The sequence below is a fragment of the Macaca thibetana genome, chromosome 10 (genome assembly GCF_024542745.1).
Source record: "Macaca thibetana thibetana isolate TM-01 chromosome 10, ASM2454274v1, whole genome shotgun sequence".
NCBI lineage: Eukaryota > Metazoa > Chordata > Mammalia > Primates > Cercopithecidae > Macaca > Macaca thibetana.
This window is the reverse complement of record NC_065587.1, coordinates 46,856,254-46,879,835: the sequence shown is the minus strand read 5'-3', so window position 1 is coordinate 46,879,835 and position 23,582 is coordinate 46,856,254. Positions and strand designations below refer to the sequence as shown.

General features: G+C 42.3%; 1 protein-coding gene across 2 annotated transcripts in view; it reads left to right on the top strand.

The window, feature by feature from the left end:
* TSHZ2 (teashirt zinc finger homeobox 2) overlaps window positions 1-23,582 on the top strand; it is a 502,658-nt gene that overhangs the window by 57,619 nt on the left and 421,457 nt on the right. The window lies entirely within an intron of this gene.

Here is a 23,582-nt window from a genome sequence, read left to right as displayed (position 1 = left end):
CATGGTGAAACCCCGTCTCAACTAAAAATACAAAAAGTACCCGGTCGTGGAGGTGCGTGCCTGTAATCCCAGCTCCCTGGGAGGCTGAGGTGTGAGAATCGCTTGAACCCTGAAGGTGGGGATTGCAGTGAGCTGAGATTGCACCACTGCACTCCAGCCTGAGCAATAGAGTGAGAATCTGTCTCAAAAATAAATAAATAAATAAATAAATAAGGATAAACCACAGTTATGCAATTCATATGGATGGATCTTGGAAAGACGTATAGCGAGCTAAACAAGCAAGTTGCAAACGTACAGTATGATCACATTTTGTGTTTTATAAAACTCAAAGTGGGAGGAGCTTTCCTTTTTCTTCGGAAATTCTAGAAATTTGGAGTTTTTTTGGTATCTCCCAATTTTTTTCATATTAAAAAGCAAATTATCATATTAAGAATGCCTATGACTACCAAATAAAATGTATCTTTGGATGATATCCTGTGAGCAGCGCGCTTCTGACTTTTGCCCTAGGAACTTAGATCAACCCTTGTTTTAACATCTCTGAAGCACCTACCATGTGCCAGTTACCTATATTTCCTCATTTAAGCCTCACAACCCCTCAATAGGGCAGAAATCATTGTTAGTTTTAGTCCCACCTTATCAATGAGGCACAGAGACAGGAAGTGGTTTTCCCAAAGCTACACCACCAGGAAGTGCCAGAGCTAAGATCTGAACCCCGCCACTCAGCCTCAAAAAATCCTGTTTATAATTACTACGCTAAACCTCCTCCCTCCCACCTGGTGGTTGATTTTTGCTGAAGATGTGTACGTGGTCAATTCACAGATGACACTATTCTTAAGGTTTTCAGTTTCCCTGGAAATAGAGCACTGACTTAAGAGGAAAAAAAAAAAAAAATCAACCTGGGTTTTGCCTAAAAGGAAATTCACAGTTTCATCTTTCAAAAAGAAAATCTGAACTCAGCCAAGAGAAGCCAAGATCAAGCATATGATGGTCAGCAAGAATCAACAGAAGGTTTTAGGTTGCTGTATGGCGTCTCTCTTTCTGGTCTCTGGGTCTATTTTTTATATCCTGCTTGCCCTTTATAATAAGGGCATCAATTCTAATGAGATATAGATGGAAATAAATAGGTTATAGTATGTGAAGTTTCTGAAGTCAATGGCCATTGTGTCTCTGAAATAAAAATACCTTTGTTTCTTCTGACTATAAAAGGAATACATATACATTGTAAAGTGTGGAAAGAAATTTAAAATCACCCAGATATCAGCACTGGTAATATTAGGACTATACCCTTTCAAAAGCTTTTTCACATAGAGATACATAATGTAAACATTATAATCATATAGAGGGTAGTATAATCCAATAGAGTTTCACAATCCTTTTTTTTTCTGAAAACTTAGGGTGAATATCTTTCTCCACCAACAAATAAAGAAACACATAAAAATGGTAAATGGTGATAAATATTCCATTGTATGGATAGGACACATTTATTTAACCTATTAACTTAGCCTTGTTGCTGAATGTGAGCTTTATTTTTTTTTTCTTTTTACTTCTTTCTATTCTAAACAACACTGAGATGAACATCCTTGTATTTGTATCTTTGCACACTTGTCTATTTTTCTTTTTGGGATAGAATCCCAGGAGTAAAATTGCCAAAAATTATGCCTTTTTTAAGGCTTTTGCTACTTATTGCCAAATCACCCTAGAAAGGATAATTTATTGACTTGCACATAAAGGGCTTTTGCTTAATGGGATTTGATATTCACAAGCTTTGAAGGCACTATCGCAGCCTGTCATGTCTGGGGCCTGGAGGTCCTCTCTGATGTAAATCAAAACATTTGAGTTAACAACATTCAGCCTTGTCAGTCACCCACAAATTATAGGAGGCCTCCTCTGTCTTTGTCAATAACAAAAAAGGGAAAAATTACTCCAAAATGGCATAAAAATTAGGAACCAGACAAGTAGTCACCAAAAGAAGACAAGTGAGACAACAGTTGAAGAATTTCAGATTTGGAGTGGAGTGCGGTAAGTGAACAGGAGTCGTCTGGGTTTATAGAGAAAGGCCTGTAGCATCTGACTCCTGAGTGCTTGGTGACAGGGTCAGCAGCACAGAGCTGGGCACAGAGAAGTCGCTCACACAGACGGCAAGGATGGAAAAGTGTATAGAGGGCTGAGGTGCTCCACTCTGTAATGGGAAAGTATGATCCTCAACAGCAGCAAAATGTTAATTTCCTTAAGTCTCAAATCTTGCCCTGATATGGTATGGATTTTTCTCTGCAACTCTTTCGTATTTTCAGCTCTTGCATTCTGTAGCACCACATGGGAGAATATGTTACTCAAAAGAAGAAAAAATTTTTAGTGATGCGTGTTTTGTCTTCATTTCTGAGAATAGTCACAGTTGCGGAAAGGCAAATAATCCACGTGCAGCATGATTAGGGAAGGAAGGAAAGAAAGAAGGAAGGGAGAGAGGGAGAGAGGAGAGAGGGAAGGAGGAAAGGAAGGAAGGAAGATAGGAAGAGAGAAAGAAAGAAATTCAAAACTTGAGTCTTTAAAATCTTTGAGTCTCTAAAAGAAAAGGATTTAGTTATGGGTCTGATGCATACAGCTGGTATTTCTAGCAACTAGTGTGGGCTTCTTTTTTCTGCTGCAATCTATTCATTCTGTGCATCTTACCACAAATTGCTCCAAGAGGAAAAACAGCCTCCTTAGGAGGCTAGCGTCCAATGAACGTCAAATCCTGAACAACATTACTTTGCGTCTCTATTTAACGTTAGAGCGGATGACTTTTTGACACGTTTATAGCTGACGAGTTCTATAGCCAGTCATGCAGGACAATTACGTTCGAACTAATTTGATGAATCAACTTGATGTTCTCCCATAGCCCCCATAGCCTTCTGGAGCATGTGTGCCCAATTTTCAACTGGAAGTCAAAAAGAAGCTTTGAAATTTGGCTAATCCCATCATATCCGCAGGACCCGTCTGGTGGAATAATCTTTGGACATAAACTCTTGATTGATGCCAAAAATGGAAAGAACCACTTGGTAATATCATCAGGGCCATCGGTCAGGCCCTTGGTAGGTCTTCAGATAGGGTTTCAGAGGCCAGCGATTGTTTTGTGAGCTCTTGAATAATTTTGTGGTGAGGGAAGCAGAGTTCATTGTCAAAGCATTTGGGGGTCAGACCCTGGGGAAAAATCATTTCTCATTGTTGGATTCAGTTTGATGGGGATTTGTGAGAACTGATGAGGAGGCGTAAAGATTTCCTGAGTTACTTTTCCCCATGTCCTGATTTTTTTTTTCCGACTCCGTTCTTGCCAGGAGGCCTGCTAGCATAGTCATTCAGAGCATGAGTGTGGGAGTAAGAATGCCTGGACATAAATCCTGCCCTTACCACACTCCCATCATTGCACAATACTGGGCCAGTCACTTCATTTCTCTGCAACTTGCCTTGCTCTGTGAAACGTAGATAATAATCGTTCATACCCATGAGGTTATACTGGAATTAAATATAACAGTATGTACAAAGGGACACAAACAGTGCCTGATGTATAAGCTTTCAGACGTTAGAAGCTATTGGCTGCAGACTAGTGAATGTTGATAACTTTCCATGCCCAGAAAGTTATAGGACTTGATTAATCCAAACAGATTAAGTAAGTAGATGCTATGATTTGAATTCACAACTGGTATTATTTTTTCCCCAAAATCATTAGCAAAAAGACAATTGTGCCATCACATAGTAAAACTGATTCTTGCTATCGAGAATAGTCCTTTTCTACAGCTGAGAGTTACTAATATGTGGAACCGGCTGAAAGCAGGTGGCTTGCTACATCATAGATTGGGTTGGCTGGGTACTTCGTGTGTTCATTCCACCCATATTTATCGAGTTTTTCCTACTGCATGCCAGTGTCAATGTGTGATGTGAAAAGAGGAGAATATTTTGGAGAAAGGCAAACATAAGCTCTACCAGTGACTACCTATGTGAGCAAGTCACTTAATCACTCGGGGCCACAGTATCTTCATCATTAAATTGAGATAAGCATGATCCGCCTTCTAATGTCTCCTGCAAGGAGCAGATGGGATTGTACAATCCAAGGGCCTAGGTCAGTGGCTGGCACGTAGAAGGTGCTCAACAATTATTGTTTTACACCAGGAATTTCTTTTAGTCGCCCTCTGCATTGATTGATCAAAAGCGTTTTTTTTTTTAATTTTATTTTTGAGACAGGGTCTTGCTCTGTCGCCCCAGGCTGGAGTATAGTGGTATGATCTTAGCTCACCATAACCTCTGCCTCCCTGGTTCGAGCAATTCGCTTGCCTCAGCCTCCTGAGAAACTGGGACTGCAGGCATGTGTCACCATGCCTGGATAATTTTTGTATTTTTAATGGAGACGGGATTTCACCATGGTGGCCAGGTTAGTCTCTAACTCCTGACCGCAGGTGGTCCACCCACCTCAGTCTCCTAAAGTGCTGGGATTATGAGTGTGAGCCACCATGCCCGGCCAAAAGCCACTTTTTAAATAGTAAGAGGATTGTGGCAGCCTTATAGACTCAGATATCTGGAGAGCGTAGCACAGGACATAGGACTTATTATATTCTCAATAAATACTTCTTGAATGAATCAATGAGTAAATGACTAGCTTGAGCTTATTTTACATTAGTAATACACTGTTTACTAGTAAATCGACACATGGGAAACAGTAGACTTGTAGGAGCATTGACTTTGAAGTCAGACAGAACTGGGTCCAAATCAGGCTTGGAAACACCAGCTGGGTGCCCCCTTGGACAGGTTACTTAATTTCTCTGAGGCTCAGTTTTCTCATTTTCTAGTTAATTTTAACAATAGCTGTGTTAAAGGGTCGTTGGCTTATATATATTATCAATAGCTTTTATTACAGTGTTGCAAAATAAGGTGTCTGCCCTATAGAGCTATTGAAAATCTACTTGCTGGGCATCTACTTTTTGCCAGGCACTGGGTACTGGGGACAAAGAGTGAGCAAGACAGACAAGATCCCTGGCTTCATGGAGATGACGAAGTGATGGGCAGGCGGGACAATAATTATAGATAACCATGATGACTTTAGGTGAAATAGAATTTCCAAGAAGATAAAATAGAATAATGTGTTTGTGAGTGGGAAGTTATTTTACAGGAGGTAGTCAAGAAAAGCTCCTTTGAGGAAGGAGCGTGAAAACAGTTACCAGTGAGAAGAAGGACGCAAGCCTGGCAGGATTTGAGGGCGAAGGCCTCTGGGTTGAGGGAACAACAAGGCAAAGGCCCTAAGGCAGAAATGTTTGCTCCAGGGTTCTTTTCACACCACAAACAAGGAAGAGAGTGGCCCACGGTGAAGTCCAAGGTCCTCAAGAGCCCACTCCTGTAGGATCTTAGAGGTCAGCATAAAATATTTGGATTTTATTCTGAGTGTGATGGAAACGATTGGCAGGGTTTTCACAGCTGGGTGGCAGAGTCTTACTTCCTTTTCGAGGTGAATTACTCCAGCAGCTGTGAAGATTAGAGGTCAGGGTAGCAGGAAGGCAAGTAAGAAGACCCCTGTCCAGAAAGAGATAATTATCATTGGAACAAAGGAGATGGCGTGGTGAGGGAGGCATGAACGACTTAGGACGTGGTTTGCAGGCAGCACCACAGGATGTAGAAGAGGTGAGGCAGAGAGAAGAAGGCATCTGGCCTCTGTCAGCCCACACGACTATAAGCCTGGAAGCCTCAAGTTGCATTTCTTATTCTTCAGTTGCTTCTCCACTCTCCTCTGTGACTTGCTGCTGGGTGCCCTGATCTCCATAGTGATGAGTCCTCTTTTCTCCTGTGAGACTGATCTGGGGATCAGGAACCTCACCTCTGATTCCCAGTAGATGTGAAATCAGCAGTGGTTCAAGGAAAAAAGGCAACGCAGCAGAGACTGATCTCTGGGATGAAGTTTTTTGTTTTTTAAGTCAATATCTACATGGGTCCACTTAGTGTCATAAAAGGTTTTAAAGGAACTTGCTATAAAAACTCAAGAGGAAATTAAATGCAAACCAGTACACACAAGATGCAAGATAGGAATCAATAAATATAGTGGATATTTATTGTGGTATATTAATTAAAATATTATTTCCCTGTAGCAATATAATAGGATGCCAGGATCTATTGATTTATTTATTCAACTTGAATTTGCTGTACATGTCGCTCCAAGTTGGATATGGGGGAGGGGAGGTAGATAACAGTCCCTACTCTCAGGGAGCTTTCAGTTTAATGGGGAAGACAAGTAGCAAAGAATCTCTATTAAAAAAAGCAGAGTTCGTTGGTTTCATAGCAGAGAGTAGCTATTTGTGTAGCATCAGAGTGTAGGTAACAGACACATCAGGATCACTTTTATACTACAAAGATTAGAAGTGTACATCAAACCACTAGCATCAGATAGATATTCCTGACTGAAGACCCATTCATAAGTGTATATTTTTCTACATATTTGTTAAAATACCAGTGATTAAGTAAATATATATATATTATTCACTTAAATAAAAAATATGTTTATTGATCTTTAGGAAAGACATTTCACAAATAATCCTTCAATGCCATATTACCAAGTAAAATTTTCCTCCAACTCAATGAATAATTCCGCTTCTCGACCACAGAAAAAGGTTGAATATGCTATTGTGTGCAGAGCAACAAATGAAGTAAAAATTTATGATGTACTCACTTAATTTGACCCAGGTATACTCAGGATTTCACGTGAGGTTTCCGAGTTATTTCTTCCTTGCTGAAATGATTCTATTCTCTTACCTTGCTTTTTCTTTTCTCAATATGATAAACATTAATTGTCTGTTTTGTGCAAGACACTGTAATCCGAATAAGCAAGTCATGTTCTGTGATGTTTAAATGTTATAAAATAACTTTTATTATTCATATTATAACAGGAAATTTACATTTTGAATGTACCTTTAATAATGTGTATGTGTATGCACATATACATACACACATATATACACATATATATTAGAAAGAAATAGAAACACATATACATACACACATATATAAACACATTAGTAATAAATACACATACATATTAGAAAGAAAATTAGAAATAAGTTTTAAAAAGTAAAAGTGTATTCTACATTTTATTATGTATATTGTACATAATATAGAGAGGTTGGGTTTATTGCATTACACATTATATAAGATATTTATAATATGTATATAATACATACATAATATTATGTGTATGTATTACTATGTATATGTGTGTATATTATATATGTATTTATATGTATATTATATAAGTATATGATGTATATTATATGAAATTATATATTTAAAAAACGTGTAACAATACATATTCATATATAACAAACATTATTTCACATAAACTTTATATTATATATGTGTAGATGAACATCTTTTTAATGGAATCATATTGCTTATATTTGCTGTAATTTTGCTTTTTTACTTAGTTCCATGAATATCAGTTTAGTCATTAAATATTCCTTTACATTTTAATAGCTGCTGAATATTTCACTGTATAAGTCAATAGTACTATATTTAATTATGGTATTAGTGCATTGTATTAGTATTATAATCCACTTAATGCTGCATTTATTTATTTTTTCCCTGATACTTTCTGTTGTGAGGAACATCCTGTGAGTTAAATAAGATTCTTTCCCTATGATGAATTTTCAGACACCGCCTCGGAGGTCGGGGCTTCCCGGTAATTGCCAGTGTCACCCTTGCTGGGTCACTCAGGCACGGGTCAGTGAGAGCTCAGGAGGCAGAAAGGGCTCCACGTGTCCTATCGCTAGTCAGATTATTCTGCACACAATAAAACATTCTTTTGTGCGAAAGTGAAATTCCTAAATCAAGCTGTGGCTTATAAGCAGAAATCCTGCTTAGTATTTCAAAGTTCTCTTAGCATTTTCTCCTGCGACTTAAAAGACTTAAAAACGTGGAAAGACATGGACCTAAGACACCAAATAAAAATACATTTCTTTGAAACTAAATACCTCTTAAGTAAGAAAAAATTCTTTAGATCTTCAAATCATCCGCTAAGCAAAATTCTCTCTAAGTATTTCTGTGTTTCCATCTATATTCGTTCCAGGCTTGGGGCTGTTGATCAGACTTATTTTTAGGAATAAGTTTCTAGGGGTCATAGAAGACAGAGATTTTGACCTGCTTAATGTCAAGAGGTTGCACGGTTGGTTTGTCCAGTTGTGAATTCTATGAATGAAGCTTTCTGCTTAAATAAAACGATATTGCCCTCTGGCTGCTGTGAGCCCCAGGAGACTTGCTTGGGGCGTGCCTGGGTGCTGGGGCAGGGCCCTGGGCCTGGACCCTCCGCTGCCGACAGGACTTGCGTGTGTGCATCTGGCCCACCCTCTCTCCACACCCAACTCCCTGAGATGCACAGGGGCCTGTGTGCAGAGCAGAGCGAGTCTGCCAAGGCAGAACGCATGGCCCTGCTTGGTTGGGTCTCCACATGCGCCCAGGTAAATCTCAGTTTGTCGCTCAGGCTCGTATTCACTGTGCTGACAAGCTCCAAGCTTGGACGGCGTGTTTAGTGCACCGCAGGATCACCTCCGGGGAGGGAACGACAGCCTGCCCGGCGCTGAAAGAAACTCCCCACCAAGAGAATTGCTTGAACCCGGGAGGCGGAGGTCGCAGTGAGCCGAGATCGCAGCACTGCACTCCAGCCTGGGCGACAAGAGCGAGACTCAGTCTCAAAAAAAAAAAAAAAAAAAAGAAAGAAAGAAAGAAAAGAAAAAGAAAAGGAAACTGCCCAGAATTTGAATGCTGTACTTGAAACCTGCTTGATCCTTAAAGTTCATTTCTGGTTATCTCCGCCAATAAGCCTTTGAATTTGAGAAGCAGAAGCTGAATATCCCAGCTGACTTAGACCTTATAGGAAGATGGGGTTTCTTGCCCGGGAAAGAGTGGAGGGTTGCTGTTTACTGCCTGTCTACTCCTACCAAGCACTGTGCTAGGCATGATGAATGCCTTTCCTGCTGAATCCTTTTCTCACTAAGAGTATTGATCATCTCCATTTCACAGGAGAAATGGATCTGAAAGTGATGACATAATGACTGCGTTTTCTTAGAGAAAATCCCAAAACCTGGCCTCTCCTTTAGGTGCCTCCCCACGCTCTCATTCTGTCTACTTCTTTCACTCTGTCCCCTGACCAGCCTTTCCTTCCTCTGGCCGCACCAACCGCTTTTTAACACATTGCTTAACACATATTTAATGAGGATCTACCTGTACCAGGTGTGAATAAAAGAGCATCCAGAGAGATAAAGGTACTGACTGTTGTTATTGAGAAATAGTCATGTAGACAAATATATTTGTTAGAATAGGATTCTAACAAAGCTATTCTGGGTCCTAGGGCCTTTTCACTTTTTTTTGGTTGTTGTTTCATTTTGTTTTTTTTTGAGAAGGAGTTTCAGTCTTATTGCCCAGGCTAGAGTGCAATGGCGCGATCTCGGCTCACTGCAACCTCCGCCTTCCGGGTTCAAGTGATTCTCCTGCCTCAGCCTCCCGAGTAGCTGGGATTACAGGCGTGTGCCACCACACCAGGCTAATTTTGTATTTTTAGTAGAGACGGGGTTTCTGCATGTTGATCAGGCTCATCTGGAACTTCCGACCTCAGATGATCCACCCACTTCCACCTCCCTGCACTTTTTATTCCTGCTGTCTGGAACCCTTCTCCTTCTTCTTGGTTTACACATGGGCGGATGTGCTTTCTCACCATTTCAGTGACTTCACCCACTTTGGAACCTACCCCAATCATCTGATTAAAAATACCCCATTCCCAGCCATCCTTGATCACCACAGAAAACTTTCCACACTCCTGTTCTTTTATTTGTTTACATGAATATTTCTCAGCAACAAGAATCAGTACCTTTTTCTCTCTCAATGATGTTGTATTCACACCTGGTACAGGTAGATCCTTATTAAATATGTGTTAACCAAATAAATTGAACAAATATTTATAGGGCTCCTTCTATGCACTTGACACTGCTCTAGGCACTGGAGACACTGCAGTGAACAAAACAGATAAAATTCTCTTCTCTAGGAGGGAAAGATAGATACTAAGCAAAAGAGTGAATAGTTGGTCAACATGGTGAAACCCCGTCTCTACTAAAAATACAAAACTTAGCTGGGTGTGGTGGCAGGCACCTGTAATTCCAACTACTGGGGAGGCTAAGGCATAGAGAATCGCTTGAAACTGGGAGGAGGAAGTTGCAGTGAGCAGAGATTGTGCCACTGTACTCTAGCCTGGGCGATAGAGCTAGACTCCATCTCAAAACACACACACACCCACAGACATGCACACACAAAACAGTGAAGAGGGCCAGCTGTGGTGGCTCACACCTGTAATATCAGCACTTTGGGAGGCCAAGGTGAGTGGATCACGAGGTCAGGAGATTGAGATCATCCTGGCTAACACAGTGAAACCCCGTCTCTACTAAAAATACAAGAATTAGCCAGGTGTGGAGGCGCAGGCCTGTAGTCCCAGCAACTTGGGAGGCTGAGGCAGAGGAATCGTTTGAACCGGGGAGGCAGAGGCTGCAGTGAGCCGAGATTGAGCCACTGCACTCCAGCCTGGCAACAGAGCGAGACTCCATCTAAAAAAAAAAAAAAAACAACAACAACAAAAAACAGCAACAACAAAAAACAGTGAATAGTTAGTTAGGACCTCAGGGAGAGATGCACAGTGATGGTGGGGTAAAGGGGCAGCTCTCAGCCCAGACGAGGCCTGTCTGACAAGGTGAGACCTGAATGAAGTAAAGGAGCAAGTCATGGGGATGCCTAGGAAAAACATATTCCAGGAAGAAGCACAACATGACTCTGGGGCAGAGTCATGTTGGTCAATTTGGAGCCGCATGGCACCTGTGTGGCGGGCGTGGAGGGAGGAGGGCTAAATCAGAGGGCAGGGGTGGGGTAAGTGGTTCAAAGGCTGGTGGGCTGTGCTAAATATCTCAGAGGCCTTTGGTGTCAAATGCAATGGGAGCCATGGAAGGGTTCTGAGCCAAGGGGTGGCTTGGATACATGAATGAGGTTATACAACTTGAGAAGAGGGAAACTGGGATAGAAACTGGGCTCTCTGAGTGCCGTTTGCTCCCCCACTCCCCCATCATTGCTGCATCTGTCCCTGGCCACGTGTTCTTCCCTGTGCATTTTATCATCCAAGTGAGGCCTTCCCCTTTCACGGAAGCCTGGTTGTGGGGGCTTAGCCCTGACCTGGTGGCAGGGTCCATTTTGTTTTGTTTTTCCTGTTTGTTTGGAGACTTAGTGTCCAACCTTGGACCCAACGACCCTTACCCAGGTGTGCTGTCTTCCGGCTGATCCCACAATGAGGCTCAGGTTGCATCAGCTCAGCCTTCCTTAGGTGGCAGCATGTGCTCCCTCCCGAGTTTGACGCCCCACAGCCTGGCACAGTGCCAAGTGTGAGTAAATTGCGCCCAGGGTTCCTGTCGTTTCTATTCACATAGCAGCTGCTTTCTTTACCGTGCCACAAACCTGATCTCCCGGTGTTGTCAGTCAGCCTTCTCTTTTCAGGTGCCAGGGGAAAATGAAACTGGTTAGTCTCTGCAGGAAGCAGAGCCGTCTCCTAAGTACCCACCCGGCTCCTTCTGCACTAATTACCAGACAGTGGACTGAACCTTTTGCATATTTTATTAGTGAGGACTCTAAGTTTCGAGTGATTGGAAACCCAGTGGGTTTAAATCAAGAAGATTAATTTATGGCCCACGTCTCCAAAAGGCCAGGGAGGCCTTGGCGTTGCCAAGTTGGACCTAAGGACTCAAATGACTCATCAGAATTAGGTCTTATTCTTTCCATCTCTGCTTTCTTCTGGAAACCTCTATTCTCAGGACCTAGCAAGATGCCAAAATTAGATTACATCCTAATATCTCAATAAGCCCAGATTTACTTTTTAACATTTCTAGTAGACATCTGGGAATTGAGTCTCCATGCCCAGTCCTAAGCTTGTCGCTTTGCCCAGGGAATACAGTTCTCTGATCCGCCAGTTCTGGGTCACCCATTCAGCCCTGGAGCCAGCCTAGGAGTCAGCCCATGTGACCCTCCAGGACCAACGATATAAAGGGGACAGTTTCTCCAGGAAGACTAGGGTCAAATTACCAGATACTGGATAGGCTAATATAACAGATGCCAAGTCACACTCACTCCTTCAGCTAATCCTCAGACAACCCTGTGGCATAGTCATTATCCCACACTGCACATGAAGAAGGTGAGGCCCAGAGAAGTTAAGCTGGCCAAAAATATGCAGCTGGTAAGCGGCAGAGCCAGGATTTGAATACAGATTCGCCTTTCTGGAAAATCCATGCTCAAGAGTCTCCTGACACTTGAGAGAGGGAAAAGTGTTAAAACAGGATCGAGATGATCCTTGACACCCACTGCCTAAAGCAGCCCCACTGGCATGAGCTCATTCCTTATTCTAACTTCTTTGAAGCATTTTAGGTGAGTTGGAAGTCTGTTTTCCAGGAAATCTGATTATGGTGGCAAGTCACTCCCAGCAAGAACACAGAGGAGCGTTCTGAAGTTTTCCTGGAAGGAAATAAACCTCTCCTACATTGCAGCATATTACCCAAATGTGGGGGAAAAAAACATATGCCCATGACATTCTCTTATATAAATGTGTGGGGGCATGTTTTAAAAGCATATATATTAATATCTTCTGTATGTATATAAATATAGGTATTTATCCCTCTGCTGGATTCATAAGCATCGAGTGATTCAAACGTTAATTACAGTCTCCTTGGTGAGGGAAAATATTTTTCCTTCTATCACGTTCATTTTAGGATCATCTGAAGTTCATCTTCTTAGGGGTACTGAATCATCTGGCAACACAGTGTTCTTTAATTGTTAGATTGTATACACATTTTGGCGTTACTTTTTCTGAACCTCCTACTCCCTTGATTTTTATTATTAACTGCGATAAATCACTTCAGTGTGCTATGCATATACATTCATATATATACACACACACACTGCTATTATTATATATAATCTCAATAAATTCTGACAATACTTTGAAGGAGGCACTACAATTATTACTATTATTATTATTAGGGATGAGGAAAATGAATTTAAATAATTTGCCTACTGAAACATGAAGGTCATGGGGGATGATGGAATTGGGACTCAAATTTGAGGCTCTTTTACTTTAGAACAGAGTTTCTCAACCTCAGAATGACTGACATTTATCCATGCTATTAACTACTACACTACTATGGAAGTAGAGAAGAAAAAAAAAAAAAACACTGGAATTCCAAGTTTCCAAGGCTACCAAAGAGGCTAAAACATCTATTGGGGATTTAGTGGAAACTGTGTGGAAATCTGTCGGTATAGGTGCATAGCTTTTGATCCAGCAATTCCGCTAGAAATGCTGGCACAAATGTGCAGGGATGTAAATATAAAAAATATTCAATGCGGTATTGTTTATAGTAGGAAAAGCTGGAAATACTTTAAGGTCCTTCACTAAGAAGTCAATTCAATAAATTAGAGTGTGTGACTCCAGGGGACTGCAGTGTCACTGTTTCTTTAAAAGTAGGCAGAACCTCTAAATACAGACATGTGGACAGGTAAATAAGAAATATTTTAATGTTTTTTAGGTTGCCAAAGAAAGCGTAATTCCAGTTTTAGCGGAAAAAAGTTAGCGTCTGTGTCTGCATGGAGATAGAATAAAGGTGAATGTATATTTGTGCATAAAAAGATTGCTGGAAAAATATAAATGAAACTGATAACAGTGGTTATGTCAAGGAAGTTTTTATTCTGGGGAAGGGATGTTCAAGTATACTTTATACTCCTTATTTATACTGTTCTCAACAGGAGGTGGGTTTGCCCCTCAGGGGACATTTGGTAATGTCTGGACACATTTCGGTTGTCACAACTCAGGGAGTGGGATTTGCTACTGGCATCTGTTAGGTAGAGACCAGGAATACTGCTAAATATTATCGATTGCACAGAACAGCCCTCACAATGTAGGATCATCCTGCCTAAAATACCAATAGCACCAAGACTGAAACTCTACTCATAACCCTAAGTGTCTGAGTTTATTATAATAAGCATTAATTAATCTTGCATTTAAAAAAAAAAAAAGTCTCTGAAACACAGTCTCCATTCTGATACTTGAGTGGAATTATTGCTGCTGGTGCCTTCATAGATCAAATCAAAGTCACAACTTTAATACTTTTGCCATATGGACATAATATACTTTTTCTTCCATTACCAGAACAATTTCTTCATTCGAATGTAGGATTTGTATATATTTATCTTTCAGAAGAATTTGCCATCATCTCAAAGATAGGCAATCTTATAATATATGTCCTATTGCACAGATTTAAAAAAACAAAAAACAAAAAAAAAACCCTGATACCTGGGGAAACTCATTGTTTTCATGGACAACTGATGCCAGCTAGAACCTTGGTAAACAAATTTAATAGTTTCCGGAAATATTAAATTGCTTAATCTCAAACATCTGTACTTTGCTTAAAACTGAAAGAAAAAGCACTGAGCTGTGTTTTCAGTTCTTTAATCGGGATAAGAAATAAGTTTCCTAAGTAATCCTTCATGCTCTATGAAAGGGTGTGTACTCCATCATTTTTTAACTCCAAACAAATACTTCCTTCTCACCGGGCATTCACATTTCAGTTTGGAGATACAAGGTGAGTATCCCTTATTTGAAATGCTTAGGAACAGAAGCATTTCTGATTTTGGATTGTTTCAGATTTTGGAATACGTGCAAAGAGCATCCCTAATTCACATATGTGACATTTGTGATGCTCCAACGAGCCTTCCCTCTGAACGTCATATCAGCTCTCAAAGTTTCAGATTTTGGAGTCTTTGGATTTCAGGTTTTCAGATTAGAGATGCACAACCTCTGACACATCTCTTCTGTCATATTCCGCTCTGTAGCGTAGCCATGGTGTGTTGGGTTTTGACACATCAACATTCTGAGTGCAAGATGATACTGAGTGTGACTGGTGTGGAGTGAGCTGCGAATGAAGTTTCTAATGAGGAGGAAAGGTGTGCTGTAAAATCTGTCATGGTCCTCGTGACACCAGTAGCTCTCACTTAGCAAGACACTAGCTACAGCCATCGGCATGTCAGTGGCTCCAGGACAGAAGGAGGTTGCTGAGCCAGGGACCATGTCTTGAAGTGGCCTGTCGTAAGCACCCTCTTCCCCAACTCTGAAGTGTAAGTCACAGAGTTCTCGGACCCCAGTCCCAGTTCCCCAACCTTTAAGGATGCAGACGGTGCTGCTTGTATGTTTTGGGGTGCTTTGTTTGTTTTTAGAGATGGGGTCTCACTCTGTTGCCCAGGTTGGAGTGTAGTGATGCAATCATAGCTCACTGCAGCCCTGAACTCCTGGGTTCACACAATCCTCCTATTTCAGCCTCCTAAGTAGCTGGGACTACAGGTGCACACCACCATGCCTGGCTAATTTTTTGAAAATTTTTGTAGAAACGGGGCCTCACTTTGTTGCCCAGTCTGGTCTTGAACTCCCGGCCTCGAGTGATCCTCCCAGAGTGCTGGGATTACAGGTGCAAGCCACTGCACCCAGCCCTTTATTTAAAAAAAAATTAATTCTCATATTTGTCAGGATATGATAGATTATGTGGTGACAAAGAACAATCCCCAAATCTCAATAGCCTAAAACAACAAAGATGCGTTTCCCACTCGCACTCCATGCCCATAGTGGGTCAGCTGAGGGCTGCTTCTGGGACTCAGGATGACTAGGGCAGCCACCATCTGGCACCAGCATGGCCTGCTCCTGTGAGAGAGGAAAAGCGCAGCGGGTCATACCCTGACTCTCACAGTGATGTCCTCACTTCTGGTCACATTTCTCTCAACCTTCCGTGATTTCAAAAGGGTGGGGAAGTGCAGCCAGAAAATACACACGGGAATCCAAAAGGAGAAGAGACCCAGGATATTTGTAAGTCACAGAGTTCTTGGACCCCAGTCCCAGTTCCCCAACCTTTAAGGATGCAGATGGTGCTGCTTGTATGTTTTGGGGTGCTTTGTTTGTTTTTAGAGATTCTAGTGATTTCCACAGTCCACTGATAGTTGGTGTAAACACCATGTGCATGTCTGAATTCCTGGATCCTTTTGAGAAACCACAGGATCTTGGGACAATATGTATGGCGTAGGGAAGGGGGCACTCACGAATAGTAACTCCATTTAGACGAGACATTTCCTCCTCAGTTCCCAGGCTCTGCCTATCCTGATTCATTTCGCCTAAGGAATCCACTTGGTCCCTGTAGGAATTTGGATTGGCGACTCTTGAATTAAAGTCTAATCCAGTGGTAACAGTTCACCCATGGAGTCAGATAACCTGGCTTCGAATCTGGGAGCCACCCTTATGGCTGAGTGGATTTCATTCCCTGCGCCTCGGCTCTTCTACCTATGAGTAGTAACCCTGGAGGGATGTGGTGAGGCATAAGTGAGAAAATCCATATAAAGCACTTAAATGAGTGCCTAGGACAGAGACAGCACAGCTGTTTCATCATCATCGTCTTTCCAAAGTGCCACTCTGCATGTACCTTTAACTTACACACACAGAAATGGGGTCACACAGTAAGTGCTGTTGATGGACAGATATTGACCAGCTCCGCTCCTTTCTCTGTATCTGTTTCCTGTCTTATAAATCAAAAGGGTCGGCCCAGAAGCTTTCTGAGGTCCTTTCCAATTCTGACATTCTGTGACTCCAAGATCCAAGGAGGGCCCCCAGATTCCTTTTGAGCTTTCAAAGCATTCCCGATGTGTGCTTTAGAGTGGGTCTGGACAGTGTATCTGTCAAGGGGGCTGCAGGCAAGCGGGGAGACACGAAGCCAAACTATGAGACAAGCATGGGAACAGCCTTAACCGCAAGCTCTGGCCTTGAACCCATCCAAAGAACACTGATGTGAGCCAACTGTGCATATCTGTTGATGAACCTTCCCAGAAAATGATGTTCTAGAACCCTCCACAGCCACGTGACCTCCACCACCAACGTCAGCCATCCAGCGCTCTCGGTGGCTAGCGAAAGGACCTCCAGCCCATGCTGAATGCTAGGGTTTGTTTTTTTATCTTGTCCTGCAGGCTGCCTCGCCTTGAGCAACGCTGTGTGGTGACAGAGCTATTATCACCCTAAGCTAAAATATTCACCAATAATGAGACAATGAAAACAGTTGCTAGAAATCTGTGCAGTGAATGCAGAGGAAGCAAACTCTGTTAATTATTCAGGAAATCCTCTTCATAAATTCATTAAGATTTCTGCAAATGAGTCAGTATTTGATTAAAAAAAAAAATGCTGGGAACTCAGCCCAAGCAGTAGAGTAGGTACAGGCTTGAACAAGTTCAGGAAACAGACAGCCTTGGACGTTCAGCCCCATGACCTTAAACAAGTCTGTGCCCCCTCAAAACTTCTGTCACCTGTCTACAAAGTGGGGGTGCTAATACTAACCTGTGGTGTCGGGAAGATGGAACTAACAGGACGCATTCTGTGTACTTCACAAAGCATCTGGCACGTGAGCCCTTAATGCAAGTTATGAACAGGGTGACTTCACTGTGGCTTTGTCATTAAACATCCCTGTGAATCGCTCTAAGGAGAGGGCAGAGTCTCAAGGCTATTCATGTTTGAATGAAGGTGCTGGAAGGAGACAGTGGCGTAAGGGATCCTGCATGCCTCATATCGAGACACGTGTGAACACAAGGAAACATGGCTCCAGTGTTGCAGCTGCTTCTGATTTTTCAAGATAAATTTTAAAAGCATAATATTGATGTGAAACCTCCTGATTTTTAAATGTTAACATTAAACAATGCCTGTTTGGCTTCTGTGAAACAGACTCTAACTCTTCATATCATGAAAGACAACATGACTTTATTAAGGTATAATAGAAGCTTGTTTCTGTCTTATATAAAGGTCTAATATAAAGGTCTAGGTAAGTGGTTGAGAGCTAGTAGGACACTTCTTGGTGTTGGGATCCCAAGTACCTTCTCTTTGGTTGCTCTGCCACCATAACATGAGGCTTCCTTCTCGTGGTCCAAGATGGCTGCCCTGGATTCTACCATTATATGCACATTCCAGCCAGCAGGAAAGGAAAAGCAGTGGAAGGCAGGCCCCTCTTTTTAAAGATATAACCTGGAAATCACAAATATTACCTCCACTGACATCTCAGTGTCTAGCGCCTTGCCACAAAGCTGTATCTATCTGACTGAGGCTGGGAAATGTAGTCTCTATTCGGAGTGGTCAAATACCAAGAAACAGGAGATCTATGAGTGAAAGAAAAAAGAAACAGCTGCAATGAGTAATTCAGACTTAACAAAAATGCTATGACAACCAAGCAAAATACAGTCACGGGCCATTTTGGAGCAAAAAAAGAACCATTCTCTACTGAGGATGTGATAAGAGAGTGTCCTTATAATAAAATGTCCTGTGTGTTAAAACTACTGCCGCCTTCAACATCAAAATAGGTTCACTCCATGCATGGATGTGGTGTTAGGTGCTAAACATACATACATTTCCGCTGACTCTGAAAACAACCCTGCAAGGTAGACACCATCGTCACCTTTAATTGGCAGTGGGAACAGAGGTCAGAAGGGGAGAGGGGATGTGGCCAAGTTAACAGGTTCATAAGTGGCTGAAGAGACAATCCCATCTCACGCCTGTCTGCCCCCCGTGCCTTTTGTGGTACTCTGTGCTTGAATACAGCTGGCACTGACCTTCCTCTCCACTCCCCATTCTGTATCATTCTCCATCTTGTGCGAAGGAGGAACTCGGAGCCACAGTGTCACAACCTGGACGCCAGAGCCCCAGTGTAGAGCCGGTCAAAGACAGCCCGGGACCCATTCTGACTTCTGGCCTTTCCCGTTGTTCTTTGATCTTTGTTTTCATAAGTTACAAATTCCTCCACCTACTTATATTTTTAAAAGAAGGGGAGGTGGGGGAGAGAGAGAGAGAGAGAGCGAGAGCGCAAAATAATGACTTCTTAGCCGGAACTGCTTTTCTTCAAAATCACGAATAATTGTTTTCCTGCTCTGTCTGGGAAGGCATTCTCCTCTCATCTTTTGCCCGGGACTTGGCAATCCACTTTCCATCTTCCCTTCTCTTGTCTTTCTTCGGCATCCACGTTCCGTGCAATCCATCATCAGAGCCATTACCCTCCTCCTGATCAAGGGTGGAATGGAAAAACTCCCTCTCCCTTCAACACCTACCACCAGCTCTTTGATTTGCCGGGCGTGGGCAGCAGGAAAGTTTCCGGCGGATGACCTCAGACCCTCTCCATAGGAAGCCCCACCAGCAGCTCATCACCATCAGTCTGCAAAGTGAGAACTCAAGTCAGGCTCTTTGGAAACAGTCAGCAAATGGCTTCTAGTTCACTCAGTTCAGCAAAGCTTTTCTTTATTCCGCTTTTGTATGGGATTTTGTGAGTGGGGGGTTCTAATAGCTGCTCACTACATACCTCCAGCCACCCGCTGGGCTTGCCAGTGTTCTGTGCAACACGCCCTGCATCATAGGTTTCAATAAAAACAAACTGCACATTTAAAAAATCAAAATAAAGTAGGTCAGAGATTCACTCAGCTGGCCAGTAAATCAGGGCAGGATTTCTCTCATTCATTCTCTATTCTACTGAAATTTGGGGCCAGATGATACTGTGTTGTAGGGTTTTCCTGCACCTAGTAGGATGTTTATCAGCATCCCTGGCCTCTACTCACCAGATGCCGGTAACACCCCCCACACACATCGTGGCAACCAAAATGCTTCCAGACATTGCCACATATCCCCAGGTGGAGAAGCGCTGCTATCTGTGCAAGTTAATGAAGAGGCTGGGACCTCAGCCTGTATAGGGGCACCTCTTGTCCCTGCTCCTCATCAGCTGTGTGACCTGGAAAGTAACATCACCTTTCTGAAACTCAGTCTTTGTGCCTATGAAATGGACAGAATAATCAAATCTATTTCATGAGGTTGTTGGGAGTATTCACTGACATCATGTTTGTAAAATGCCCAGAATGGCTTCAGGCCCTTTGTAAGCAGGAAAGGAAAGCTGGCTTGGATGAACATTGGCTATTGGTACTGAGCTAACAAAACAGCTGTGAGGACCAGAGAAGGGCCCCTGACCCCTTCTCTAGCCTCTTTTCTCACCTTTCCATGACTCCAATTTTGTGTTCTGACAATGTCAAATTCCTTCTAGTTTCCCTCATGCAACATGTTCTGACTGGACCCCCATACTCCTATTCATGGTGCTCTTCCAGTATGAATTCCCGCCCCCGCGTCCTGTCTTCATGGTTAACATATATTCAACCTAAAACTCAACTGAGAGGTCACCTCCTCCAGGAAGCCATTCATGATTGCCTCTTTACTTTTCCCAAGCTGAGGCACATCCCATCCCCAGTGACCTAGGGAGTCTTAGTTTATCTTTAATTGGATTTTTCAGATAATTTAAATGTTTTACTGTCTTCACCAGTAGGTAAGCCCTCCATAAAGGAAGCGCTTGTGTCATATGCATCTTTGAATCCTTAGGATTCAGCTTGGGATTGTACACTGAAACTGCTGAAACACCTCTCAGAGTAGACAAGGAAGGAAAGGACAGACAAGGGAGGTGGGGTGGGGAAGGAGGGAGAAAGAAATGGTGAGTGAAGCACACAGCACAGTGCCCTAAGGGGGAAAAAAGCAGCGTTTGAATCAATATTAGGTACTTTAGGCCAGGCAGTGGCTCACGCCTGTAATCTCAGCACTTTAGGAAGCCAAGGCAGGTGGATCACTTGAGGTCAGGAGCTCGAGACTAGCCTGTCCAGCATGGTGAAACCCTGTCTCTACCAAAAATACAAAAATTGGCCAGGCTTGGTGGTGTGTGCCTGTAATCCCAGCTACTCAGGAGGCTGAGGCAAGAGAATTGCTTGAACCCGGGAGGTGGAGGTTGCAGTGAGCTGAGATTGTGCCACTGCACTCTAGCCTAGGTGACATAAGTGAGACTCCATCTCGAAAAAGAAAAAGAAAAAAAAAAATATATATATATATATGTGTGTGTGTGTGTGTGTACATATATGTGTGTATATATATATACACACACACACACATATATAGTGGCTACTTAAAAAAATGTTTTGTGTTTGGTAGATTTAGTTGTTCTTACTGCTGCTGCTGATTTACTCTCACTATTACTAACCAAAGAGCAGGGCTAAGTCTGCAAAGAAAGATACCTTCCCTTTTCAAAGACAAGGTTAGTGTCTTCACAAATAAAGCATCTAATACATTCATCTGATACATTAGATACAAATTGTGGCTAATAATTTGCCCCATTTTCCCAGTTTTCTCTTAATTGTGTTGATTGACTCAACAACGACTCAGCTTCTGATTCAGAGATGAACCGAAGAAGGTCTTGCCCTCACGGGGCTGAGAGTCTAGATGGAGAGACGTTCGTACGGAGCCGTGTAATGTCAGCAGAGACGTGTCATAGGAAGACTGATGAAGCAGACGATGGAGAGAGTTGGTTGAGTTGGTTGCTATTTAAAAAGGGTTGTCTAGGAAGAGTCTTTGATAAAGCAACTGAATAAAGACCTGAAGGTAGTAAGTGTTAAGACCAAAGGATCGTTATAGGAGATCCAACCACCTCCCTCTAAATTGTAGTTCTTGGAGTGCTGTGTATAAACCTCAGAGTCTTTGCAGAAAGGAGATAACTATTTGGGAGTTGCGTGTATCAACATGTTCCAGAATATTTCCAGAATACATAGGATGTTGGTGGAAGCCACCTGAAGATAGGACAGTCTGTTGATTCTGGCAGAATAGATAAATGATATTTACTGTCTTTACTCTAGAACTCTTTAGAACTTTTAGTAGATTAATACACATTGCAGATCTCCAAGTGGGAACAAGAGCATTTAGTATTTCCCTAACAGAACTCCTTATTCAAGAAGCATATTGTAGCTGGGCATGGTGGCTGACTCCTGTAATCCCAACACTTTGGGAGGCTGAGGTGGGCGGATCACCTGAGGTCAGAAGTTCGATACTAGCCTGGCCAACGTGGTGAAACTCCATCTCCACTAAAAATATAAAAATTAGCAGGGTGTGGTGGTGGACACCTGTAATCCCAGCTACTCAGAAGGCTGAGGCAGGAGAACTGCTTGAATTTAGGAGGTGGAGGTTACAGTGAGCTGAGATTGTGCCACTGCACTCCAGCCTGGGCAACGGGAGCAAGACTGCATCTCAAAAAAATATATTGTACCACTTCATTCAGAGGAATGAATGTATTTTGGTAAAATGACTTTCGAGTAGGTACCAAATCTAAAGAAATGTTCTTATCATAATACTCTGTCACACACACACACATACACACACACACAATTCAGGTGTTTCTGGTGGATTTGCATTGGAGTCCTGTAAGTATTCAAGCTCTTTCACTGTAGAGAACTAAAGAAAACATCAAGATATCAAGTAGTTTTATTTATTTATTCCATAATATTTTCTGGAACGTGTTGGCTTGTCTGACTTACTTACAGGCCTTGCCACCTGGCAAAAATCATTTCAAATTATTTGAAAAACAGCCACAGAAGTGGAGTGTATCAAGAACATGGGCTACGACTCCACAAGGCTGGACTCACATGTAAGTCCTGCCAAGTTCTCACAAGAGTCTCTGTTTATGTTGCTTCTAAGATGGGGTCCAGCTGCAGGACAGATTTTTTATTTTAATCAAAAGAAAGGTGCGAACCCATAGAAGGAACCTTTGCAGGAGAAAGAAACAATTGCAGATGGATGTGAAACCGAGGCAACTGTTGCTTCATGTAGATAATGTGCCCATTACCTTTTGGAAAAAAATTAAACATTTTAAAGTGTATTAGGACACACGTAACATGCAATTTATCATCTGGAACATAGTTGAGTGTAGAGTTTAGAAGTGTCATGTATATTCACATGGTTGTACCACCAATCTCCAGAACTTTTTCATCTAGCAAAACTAAAGCTCTATACCCATTAAATGACAATTCCCCATTGTCTCCTGCTCCCCAGATCCTGGCAACCACTATTCTGTTTTCTGCTTCTAATCACTTGACTATTTTAGGTACCTCATGGACATGGAATCATGCCATAGTTGTCTTTTTGTGACTGACTTATTTCACTTAGCACAGGGGTCCTCAACCCCTGGACTGTGGGTCGCTGCTAGTCCGTTGCCTGTTAGGAACTGGGCTCCACAGCAAGAAGTGAGTGGAGGACCAGCAAGTGTGACTGCCTGAGACCCACCTCCTGCGTCATCAGCAGCGGCATTAGATTCTCATAGAAGTGCGAACTCTATTGTGAACTGTGCATGTGAGGGATCTAAGTTCTGTGCTCCTTATGAAGATTGAATGCCTGACGATCTAAGGCAGAACAGTGTCATCCCAGACCTCCTTCCTCCCCCGAGCCATCAGTCCATGGAAAAATTGTCTTTCATGAAACCAGTCCCTGGGCCTAAAAGGCTGGGGGACTGCTGACTTAGCATAACATCTTCAAGGTTCTGTGATAATATATATCAGAATTTTTTTTCTTCTTTAACACTAAGTATTATTCCTGTGTTTGCATATACTACATTTTGTTTAGTCATTCATCTCTTGATGAACACATGGGTTACTTCCAC